Below are 10,250 nucleotides of genomic sequence, written 5' to 3' on the forward strand. Positions count from 1 at the left end.
GTTACTTGTTACCTCTACTGTTCCTTGACACCTGTAATGCTGGTACAAGAAAGTGAGAGAGGGTGATAGTGAGAGAGAGAGAGAGAGAGAGAACGAGAGAGAGGGATAGTGAGAGAGAGAAAGGGAGAGAGTGTACTGTAATGTGTCCTGTTTATAAGTTCAGATCACGTAATTCTCTCTCTCTCTCTCTCTCTCTCTCTCTCTCTCTCTCTCTCTCTCTCTCTCTCTCTCTCTCTCTCTGATCATTATATAGAATAACTTTATAATATATAATAGTAATATAGGATATAATAGTTATATGCCAGTAGCGTCTATAATACAAACTATCTATAATTTCGTATCTTAAAGCAACGAGTGATGATATAAACCCCGGCTTATATTATAGAATTATATAATGTATAATTCAGACATGTGATTTAGATATAATTATGCAATGTTATGATTATACACTACTATATAATCCGGGAATAACATACCTTTACATAGCTTATTAAAATTGCCTATAATTACTATAACTCGTCTGTATATCACCCAGAGTCAATATATATAATAGTATAGCTTATACATCGTCTACAAATTGCCTATAATACATATAACACCTGTATAACTCACCCCAGAATAACATTACACCATTATATAACCTATAACTTGTATCCAAACTCCCTATAACTCACTATAACTTGTATCCAGACTCGCTATAACGCCCTATAACGCCTATAACACTGTCATATACCCACCGGGAATAAATTACAGACTTAACAATGAATCATTTAGGGTTAAAAATTATATTCCTTACTGGAGGATAAATTTGCATGCCGGGTTGCTCAATGAATGCTTCAATTTTCTGGTCTCGTTTTCAGCTTGCAAGGTCTGAAAAAAAAAAGATTGCACTAGAATGGCCTGCAACGTTACTCTTTACCTGCTATTGTGTGACTGTGAGTGGGCCTAGGGAGAGGGAGGGTGGGGAGAGGGACGGAAGGGGTGAGGGAGGAGAGAGAGAGGGGGAGAGGGGTGAGGGTAAGGATGTGGTTGGTAAGGGAAGAGGGGAAGCAGAGGTGGTGATGGTTGTGGTGGTCAGAGGGGTAAGGTAGGGGGAATGTAGTAACGGTTAGAGGGGAGAGATAGGGGGGGAAGGGGAGAGAAGAGAAAGAGGGGGGTGAAGGGGAAGAAGGAGAGAAAGAGGGAAGAAGAGAGAGAGATAGAGGGGTGAGAGGAAAGAGAGGGGAAGGAAGAGAGAGAGAGAGAGAGTCATTACTCACACACAACAACGTTAGATACAGATAAGTCACAGGTGTAATATGTCATTAATAAACGTTGCACCTGAACACAGAAACCTACCCAAAGTGGAAGAGATTTGAATTGAATTGAAACAGTTTTTTATCCTGAAAAACACAGATACAGAGTGGATAATAATAACAATATTAACACAGCTGTACCAGTTGAGAACCTGAGCTCTCTTTTAGGCACCTGATATATACTATACATTTATCTCAAGGAAGTATTATGTAACATTTAGCATCATCTGGAATAGTACAATAGCATGGTGGTAATAAGAACATCTCATAATGTTACCACGGTTATCACTTCAACATTTATTCATTTTATTTATTTATTATTTTTTTTAGAGAGAGAGAGATAGTAAGATAAGTTGTGAGGTATAGAAATAAGTAGGTAAAGAGAGAGAGAACGAGGGAATAAAAACAGAGAGAAAGGGAGAGAGAAACAGAAAGAGAGAGAGAGAGAGAGACAGGGAGAGGGAGGAGGTCGGGCACCAGTACAGGGTCGAGAGGGCCAGATGTTAACACCTCAAGACCCGTCAACAAGCAGGTATGAATCTGCGGCAACGGTCGAGATGGTGGTGGGGAGGGGTGAAGGAAGGCTGTGTGGGGCAGGTCTACCACACGGGCAAGCTGGGTATAGGGCAGGGCAAGGCAAGGCAGGCAGGGCAGAGGGGAAGGGTCATATATGCCTTTGTCAGTTTTCCTTCTCATTCTACCCAAGCCTACCCCTACCTCTGCGTTCTATAGTAGGGAGGTCAATTTGTGTGCCCACTTCACATACCCATAACCCTTACCTCTCATACCCTAGATGGAGGTCAACCAGCTACCCAAATTGATATTGAAACAGTTTATGTCGCCAGAAACATACAGTAAGAGTAACAAAAATATTGACATGATCTGAGACTGAACCCTCTTAGTGGTACCTGTTTTATACTATACATTTATCTACCCATATCCCCAACCTATCCACAACCCCCACCTAACCACAACTCCTAACCCCTCCTTCCCTACTACATTGCTGTCACTCAGAATCGAGTATGACGATCATCCAGCTATGATAGAATGATATGAGTTATTAAGGATGTCACCTTCATTGATAAGTTCTGAGATAACTCGAGAGGCCGATACGGGACCAGCAGGGCCGTTCACAGATGTTGCACGTGTGGAGGGCTAAATCTAGTGTGGGAGGGCGGCGGCGGCGTCTTTCCGGCGCTGGCGCTTGTCTGCCTCTCCTACATTGAGGTCAAACATCTGACCCAACCTCACAGTAACAACAACAACAACACACGCACCTCCTAACCCTCACTTTCCTACAACTCCCACCCCCACCTACCCACAACCTACCTACCCACAGCCCCCACCAACCCACAACCTCCACCTACCCACAACTCCCACCTACCTACAACCTCCACCTACCTACAACCTCCACCTACTCACAACTCTCACCTACCCACAACCCCCACCTACCCACATCATCCACCTACCCACAACTCCACCTACCCACAACCCCGAACCCCTCTTACCCTACATGAAGGTCAAACAACTACCACAGCCTCACAACAACAACAATAACAACAACCGCGGACCGCCAGTGAGACATGGTTTGTTCCCCGTGTATTGGCAACAGTGGGCCGGGGTGGCGTCACACAGCACCAGGGCGAGGCGTTGGGTCTTACTTGGTTTCTGGTCATTTTTTCTCTCGGTACTTGGGGTCAGTGTTGGAGGGGTTGAGGAGGTGTATGGAGAAAGGGGGGAGAAGGTGAGGGGACGGAAGGGGGGGTTTATGAGAGAAGGGGAAAGGGGGTTTTATAAAGGGAGGGGAGGGAGGGAAGAGGGGTATATGAGGGGAGAGAAGGGGAGGGGGTTTATGATGGGGGGTAAGGAAGGCCAGAGGGGAATGTGTGTGTGTGTGTGTGTGTAATAATAATAAAAATAATAATTAACGGGATATTGAAAGAGCATGGCAGCCGAAAGGCTAAAAATATACAGTTACATAATTGGGGAATGGGTCTCTTGATTTACAAATAATATGCAAGTAACAAATGTGATACAAATATGATATATAATAACTAGGTGGGGAGAAGGTCATACTACAGGGCATTTCAACATTGTGACAGTGGAAAACGGTAAGATTGACTGGGAGTGAATACACTGGTTGATTACAAGTTATTGATAATTTTTACAATGGTTGGGACTGGGCTGTTCTTATAGCGATCAGTACGTGGTCGTATGGGCTGGATGCGGTTGTGGTGTCGAACAACAATTCACGGACGAGGGATCTCGGGTGGTAGTGGGTGCCGGTGTAGAGGATGGTGCAGAAGCTCCTCAACTTATTTGCAGATGAGGTCGCGGTGAAGGTTGTTGAGAGCCGAGAGGGTCAGTGTGTTTAGCGCTTCTTGATATGTGGACTAGGAAGGGGAGAGAATAATCTTGCATGCCCACTTTTGCACTTTTTCTAGGTGTTTACGTTGTGTGGCATTTAGGGAGGAAGACCAGGTAGGGGAGAAATAGGTGAGCTTAGGAAGTATGAATGTTGAGTAAACACTGAGGAGCTCGGGCGCAGGAATTCTGAAGGACTTAAGTTGGCGGGCGAGGTGGAGACGAAAACTGGAGGATTTGACAACTTTACTGACGTGTGGTTTCCAATTCAGTTTGTTATCTATAGTGACGCCGAGGAGCTTAGTGGAGTCCACAACCTGGAGTGTGTTGGAGCCCAAAGTAATGGAGGGGGTGGGACAAGGTAGGAGGAGAGGTTAGTGTGCATAACCATGGTCTTAGTATGGTTGATGGTGACGTGGTTGTTGGTGGCACAATTTTGGAAACTGTTCAATAAATCCTGAAGGGCGGTATAGTCGGGAGCCGAGTTGTTGACACTGATTCTAATGGTGGAGTCGTCGACATATTTCCAGCGAGCAGAGGTTTCTCTTAGGGCATCATTGATAAGCATAAGGAAGCAGAGCGGTCCCATCTTGGTGCCTTGGGGGACGCCACAGGTGAGTGACTGAAAAGTGGAGACAGCCCCTCGGAAGAATACGGCTTGGCGTCGGTCACTAAGGAAGTCTGTGAGCCATGGTATAAGACTCCTTCGAAACCCGAAGTCGATAGCTTTGTTGATGATTAAATTGTGGTCGACTAGGTCAAATGCCTTGGTGAAGTCAATGAAGGCGACAGCCACAGACGTCTTTCGTTTTTCCAGATGGAAGTATATGTAGTCGAGAAAGCTAACAAGACAGTGAGTGGTGGAAGAAGTTTTCATATTGCCAAATTGCTTCAGGATCTATGGCGCCTGCAATATCAGCATAAGCCCAGTCAAACACTAAACTTTCACAGATTAAGCTGAACATTAGGGTGATGGCAATGGGTCGTAGCTCATTTAAGGATTGTGGGCTGGTTGACTTGGGCACTGGTGACACATATAAGAACATAAGAAAATAAGGAGTCTGCAATAGGCCGGTTGGCCTGTGCATGTCAGCTCCTGTCGAGAGTTACTACCACTCTCTATCACTCATGAATCTATCTAGTTTCCTTTTAAAACTTTTTTGGTGTCATCCGCTGATCCCAGTATCTAGATCGTTTATGTAGATTATGAACAAGAGTGGGCCTAGTACTGACCCCTGGGGAACCCCACTAGTTACACAACCCCACTCAGATTTAACGATAGATTGTGGTGGTTAACGATAGATTGTGATGATTAACGATAGATTGTGGTGGTTAACAATGGATTGTGGTGGTTAACAATGGATTGTGGTGGTTAACAATGGATTGTGGTGGTTAACAATAGATTGTGGTGGTTAACGATAGATTGTGGTGGTTAACAATAGATTGTGATGATTAACGATAGATTGTGGTGGTTAACGATAGATTGTGGTGGTTAACGATATACTGTGATGATTAACGATAGATTGTGGTGGTTAACGATAGATTGTGGTGGTTAACGATAGGTTGTGGTTGTTAACGATAGCTTGTGGTAATTAACGATAGATTGTGATGATTAACGATAGATTGTGGTGGTTAACGATAGATTGTGGTGGTTAACGATAAATTGTAGATTGTGGTGGTTAACGATAAATTGTGGTGGTTAACGATAGATTGTGGTGTTTAGCGATAGATTGTGGTGGTTAACGATATTGTGATGATTAACGATATATTTTGGTGGTTAACGATAGATTGTGGTGGTTAACGATGAAAAATGTCATTATCTACAAATTTGCATGAGTGAAAAAGAGAATGCAGAGAGAGAAAGAGAGAGAGAAAGAGAGAGAGAAGGGAGGGAGAAAGCGAGAAAAGTATTAGAAAGAGAGGGGCAGAGGAGTAACTGCGTCCAGGGAAAGAGAGAGGGAGAGAGAGGGAGAGAGACAGTTCACAGGTGTGCCTGAAGTGTAGGAAAGCACCTGTGATCCGGATCTCTCTCTCTCTCTCTCTCTCTCTCTCTCTCTCTCTCTCTCTCTCTCTCTCTCTCTCTCTCTCTCTCTCGACGACGCAATTACCACTATCCACACGCTAATTTAACCTAACATCCCTCCTAATCACCTACCTTACCTACCTGTCTCTAACCTGACCTGACCTGACCTAACCTAACCTGACCTAACTTAACCTTAAATTAAGACTGTTATTATTATTGTCATTATTATTAGTAGTAGTTATCCTTTAATCTGTACTTTAGTAAGTCATGTATGTATGTATGTATGTATGTATGTATGTATGTATGTATGTATGTATGTATGTATGTATGTATGTATGATCAACACTGGAGCAAATGTAAGAGCAGGTATGACTCTATCGCGTGAGAGCACAGCCAGGTGAGAGAAGGGGGAGGGAGTGTTACCTGGCCAGTCAGGTTTACAGGTACAGGTAATGACCCCCCCACCACACGCCAGGTTAGAATATGACAGACTTGCCTTCCTGCACACACACACACACACACACACACACACACACACACACACACACACACAGCACCTAAACAATAGCAGTTTAGTGGGATAAATCAGTTTTATCTCTCTCTCTCTCTCTCCCTCTCTCTCTCTCTCTCTCTCTCTCTCTCTCTCTCTCTCTCTCTCTCTCTCTCTCTCTCTCATGCATTGAGATAGAGACAAAAAGAGAGAGAGAGAAAAAAACAAAAGAAAAGAAAGAAAGATATAGGGGAAAAACGAGAACTGATCTACCCCAACGAATTAAGTCATTCACCACACTATAATTTCCACCCACCTGAGTCAGCAAGCTCCGTATATGCTAGTCCTGGTTGAGCTTACTACCTGCACTTGACAAATGACGCATAACCAAGTCTTCAACGAATATGTTAGAACTTATGAGTGTTTGTATATCTGTGTATTTGTGTGTAATGTGGATGTATAGATAAACGTATCTTTTGTATATGTATCAAAGCAAAATGGTCTCGTGTATGAATGTTCATCAGTAATTCAGTTTATGTCGTTGAGTACGAAAGTGTGGCAATACAAGTGCTTTCTCCCACCATGCACCTGTGTGTGTGCGTGTGTGTGTGTGTGTGTGTGTGTGTGTGTGTGTGTGTGTGTGTGTGTGTGTGTGTGTGTGTGTGTGTGTGTGTGTGTGTGCGAACAGAGTGTGGAACAGAAGTGTGACCTGACGAACTGCCCCTCCCCCTCCCCTCCCCCTCCCCTCCCCCCTCCCCTCCCCCACACACTAGCATTATGTGTTACTTATTCTATACTGAGGTAGTGTGGGAAGGTGGGATGGAATGGAAGAAGGGAGTAGAGATGGGAGGAAGAGAAGATAGAGAGGGGAAGAGAGAGAGAGAGAGATGTGTATAATTTCGGGGAAGAGCAGAGGAGGTAAGTTCATTGGGTGTATTCTATGTAAATAAGCCTCTGTTGATAGTATGTATGTATGTATGTATGTATGTATGTATGTTGACAGTGCAGGTTAATTATTACCACCTCCCATAATCTTAAAAATAAAAACTAACCTAACCCATACTTAAATATTCACTACCTGTTGCTCAGTACTCTAGACCTGTGTACGTAGAGAGGTGTGTGTGTGTGTGTGTGTGTGTGTGTGTGTGTGTGTGTGACAGGAAATTGTGTACACATTGTCTCATTGTTTTTGTGGGAAGTCGTGTGAATGTTTGCATTATAACAGCCACATTGTTCTTACTTGTGGCAGGCCTCACACGTCAGCAAGTGCTAAGACATTGTACTAGGTTAGGTTAGATCAGGTCAGGTTAGGTTAGGTTAGGTTAGATCAGGTCAGGTTAGGTTAGGTTAGATCAGGTTAGGTTAGGTTAGTGTTAGCTCCAGAACTACACCGAGACTAATTTAAGAGAAAAAATATCGTAAAAAGAATCGTTCACTAACTCCGGGTGGCAACTAGTACCGACTCATCGTTCAGAAACATATCATCAGTCACCACTATTTAGGTTCGCATGAAATACTCTAGTATCAAACTATAATTCACTTAACTTCCGTAATATCGTTTTGAAATATCACCAGCAATCGCTCTAAATTAATCCCGAAATTGGTTTATATCGTTTATATTATTTAAAAATCGTTGAAAATCGCTGAAGACGGACTGAAATATCGTTAAACCCGTTAATATCGTCTTGAAACTCGCTAACTAACACGTACTTAAAACCACGTGTAAAGTCGCTTAGATTTGACAATGTTAACTTAAAATCACTAAAACTTCAATTAAAAATCTTCTTAAATAATAATCATCATCCTAGAGCCATTACTATCATCCTTAAAACCGCAATAAATCCCGTCAATCAACCTCTCTCACCACCACCACATGCGAAATCGACCGAGGAATTCGCTACACTCGACAAATTTTCCGCTAAATTGACAACACTGACTCACCACCGCCACCAACTGCTCTCTCTGGACACAGGAAAAGATTCGTTCGGTATTTTTTTTTTTTATTCTCTCGGTGTAAATATATAGAAACATCCAATCATGGTGGTAACAGTCTCAACGCATTCTTAACACCTGTATCTCTATGTGAACCAGTTACAGACGCTCTCACATATACAGTTAAGAGGATAATGGCGGGAACAACTGATGGGAAATTTGAACACTGTTAGATTCAACTCTAAGTCAGCAGTCAGTCAGTCAGTCAATCTCTACTCCTAATTAATTTCACCAAGAGATTAACCACCCTAACCTATCCTAACCTAACCTAGACTATACTAACCTATCCTAACCAATCTGAATCTAACCTAACCTGACCTAACCTAGCATTAAAAGTTATATGTGATTTATTGAAAGTATTTAACAAAAGATATATTGACCCACGTATATAATAACTCTCTCTCTCTCTCTCTCTCTCTCTCTCTCTCTCTCTCTCTCTCTCTCTGCCGTTGTCACATCAGTTAATATTAATGAACATGGTTTACGCCAGGCCGGATACGTCAAAAATTAAAAAGCTGATCATAGGAAAGCTGAACTGGCAACTGGCAATGGCAACCAAGTCCCATACTGACAATTACGTATAACAGATATGGCAACCTTAAAATGTGTGTGACAACCATCGAATAAAGCTAAGTTGCCATAATTATAAATGACAACGTGGCGTTTATGAGAGAAAGGCTTCACTGGCAACTCACGCCCCTGTGTTTATACTGGTAACCATGGTAACGGCACCACGTGTATGGCAACGCTGGGGCGAGACTATGTAAATAAGGTCGGTATATTGAGAGGTCCTCATTAATTATCGCTTGAGGATTTATGAAGCAGAAACGGAAATGATGTTCAGGGTAGTTAGGTAGAGACGCATCCTTAATAGTTTTACTGGTGTTACTTAAAGGAGAAGAGATAAACGGTATACCAAACTAATTCTAATTGGACTTGGACCTAATCTGGTCTAAGCTACCCTAAACTTAACATAAGAACATAAGAATGGAGGAAACTGCAGCGGGCCTCTTGGCCCATACTGGGCAGTCCCGTTTACACCCAGCCCCTATTGCTCATATACCCATCAACCTATGTTTGAAGCTATCCAGCGTATTCGAGTTAATGATGATATTTGGTAACTTGTTCCACTCATCCACTACTCTATTTCCAAACCAATGTTTACCTATTTCACGCCTAAATCTAAATTTGTCTAATTTAAATCCACTGTTACGAGTTCGCTCCTGGTTGGATCGTTTTAGTTTAGGTTTAGGAGGGAGATAGGAAGAAACTGGTTCACAAATAGGGTGGTGGACGAGTGGAACAAGCTTAGCAACTTTGTAGTAAGTGCTGGAACTCTGGAAAGTTTCAAAAGGAGGCTAGATAGATTCATGGATGATAGAGAGTGGTAGTAACTCTCGACAGAAGCTGCCATGCACAGGCCAACCGGCCTATTGCAGACTCCTTATTTTCTTATGTTCTTATGTTTGTAATGTCCCATTTGTTTAGCCCTGACTTCCATTTATACACCTCAATCATGTCGCCCCTCACTCTACGTCTCTCGAGGGAGTGCAAATTAAGATGCTTTAACCTGTCTCTGTACTCAGGGTTCCTAATGCCCGGGATTAGTCTTGTCATTCTCTTCTGGATTCTTTCCAAGGATTCTATATCCATTCTGTAATAACCTTACTTAACCTAACCAAACCAAACACAACACAACACAGCCAATAGGCCCTTAAGAATGCGAATTTGATGAAGCAAATCTAAAATTGCGAGCACGAGAATGAAAAAATAAACACCGATGGATATTCACCTCTAGGGAGAACGCAAATTCACCTCAATGAATCCGGGAGAATCCAGAGTCGGCCAACCACAGTGCAGTATGGTGTTAGCCGAACATAAATATTATCAAGGTTAAAACATATCCATCTTCCAGCTGCTGCTTACCGCTGGACAAAACTAGTTCTTAGGTGTGTGTGTGTGTGTGTGTTTCTAATAGTGCTGCGTCGCATTGTGTTTTGAGTGTTTTGTTGTTTGGTTCTGGATTGTTTGATTGCTAATTTGTTTTTGTGTTGTGTTGTGTTGTGTTTGGAAAGTTAATGTATTG

This window comes from Homarus americanus, unplaced genomic scaffold (assembly GCF_018991925.1).
Source record: "Homarus americanus isolate GMGI-L3 unplaced genomic scaffold, GMGI_Hamer_2.0 scaffold50564, whole genome shotgun sequence".
NCBI classification, from domain to species: domain Eukaryota; kingdom Metazoa; phylum Arthropoda; class Malacostraca; order Decapoda; family Nephropidae; genus Homarus; species Homarus americanus.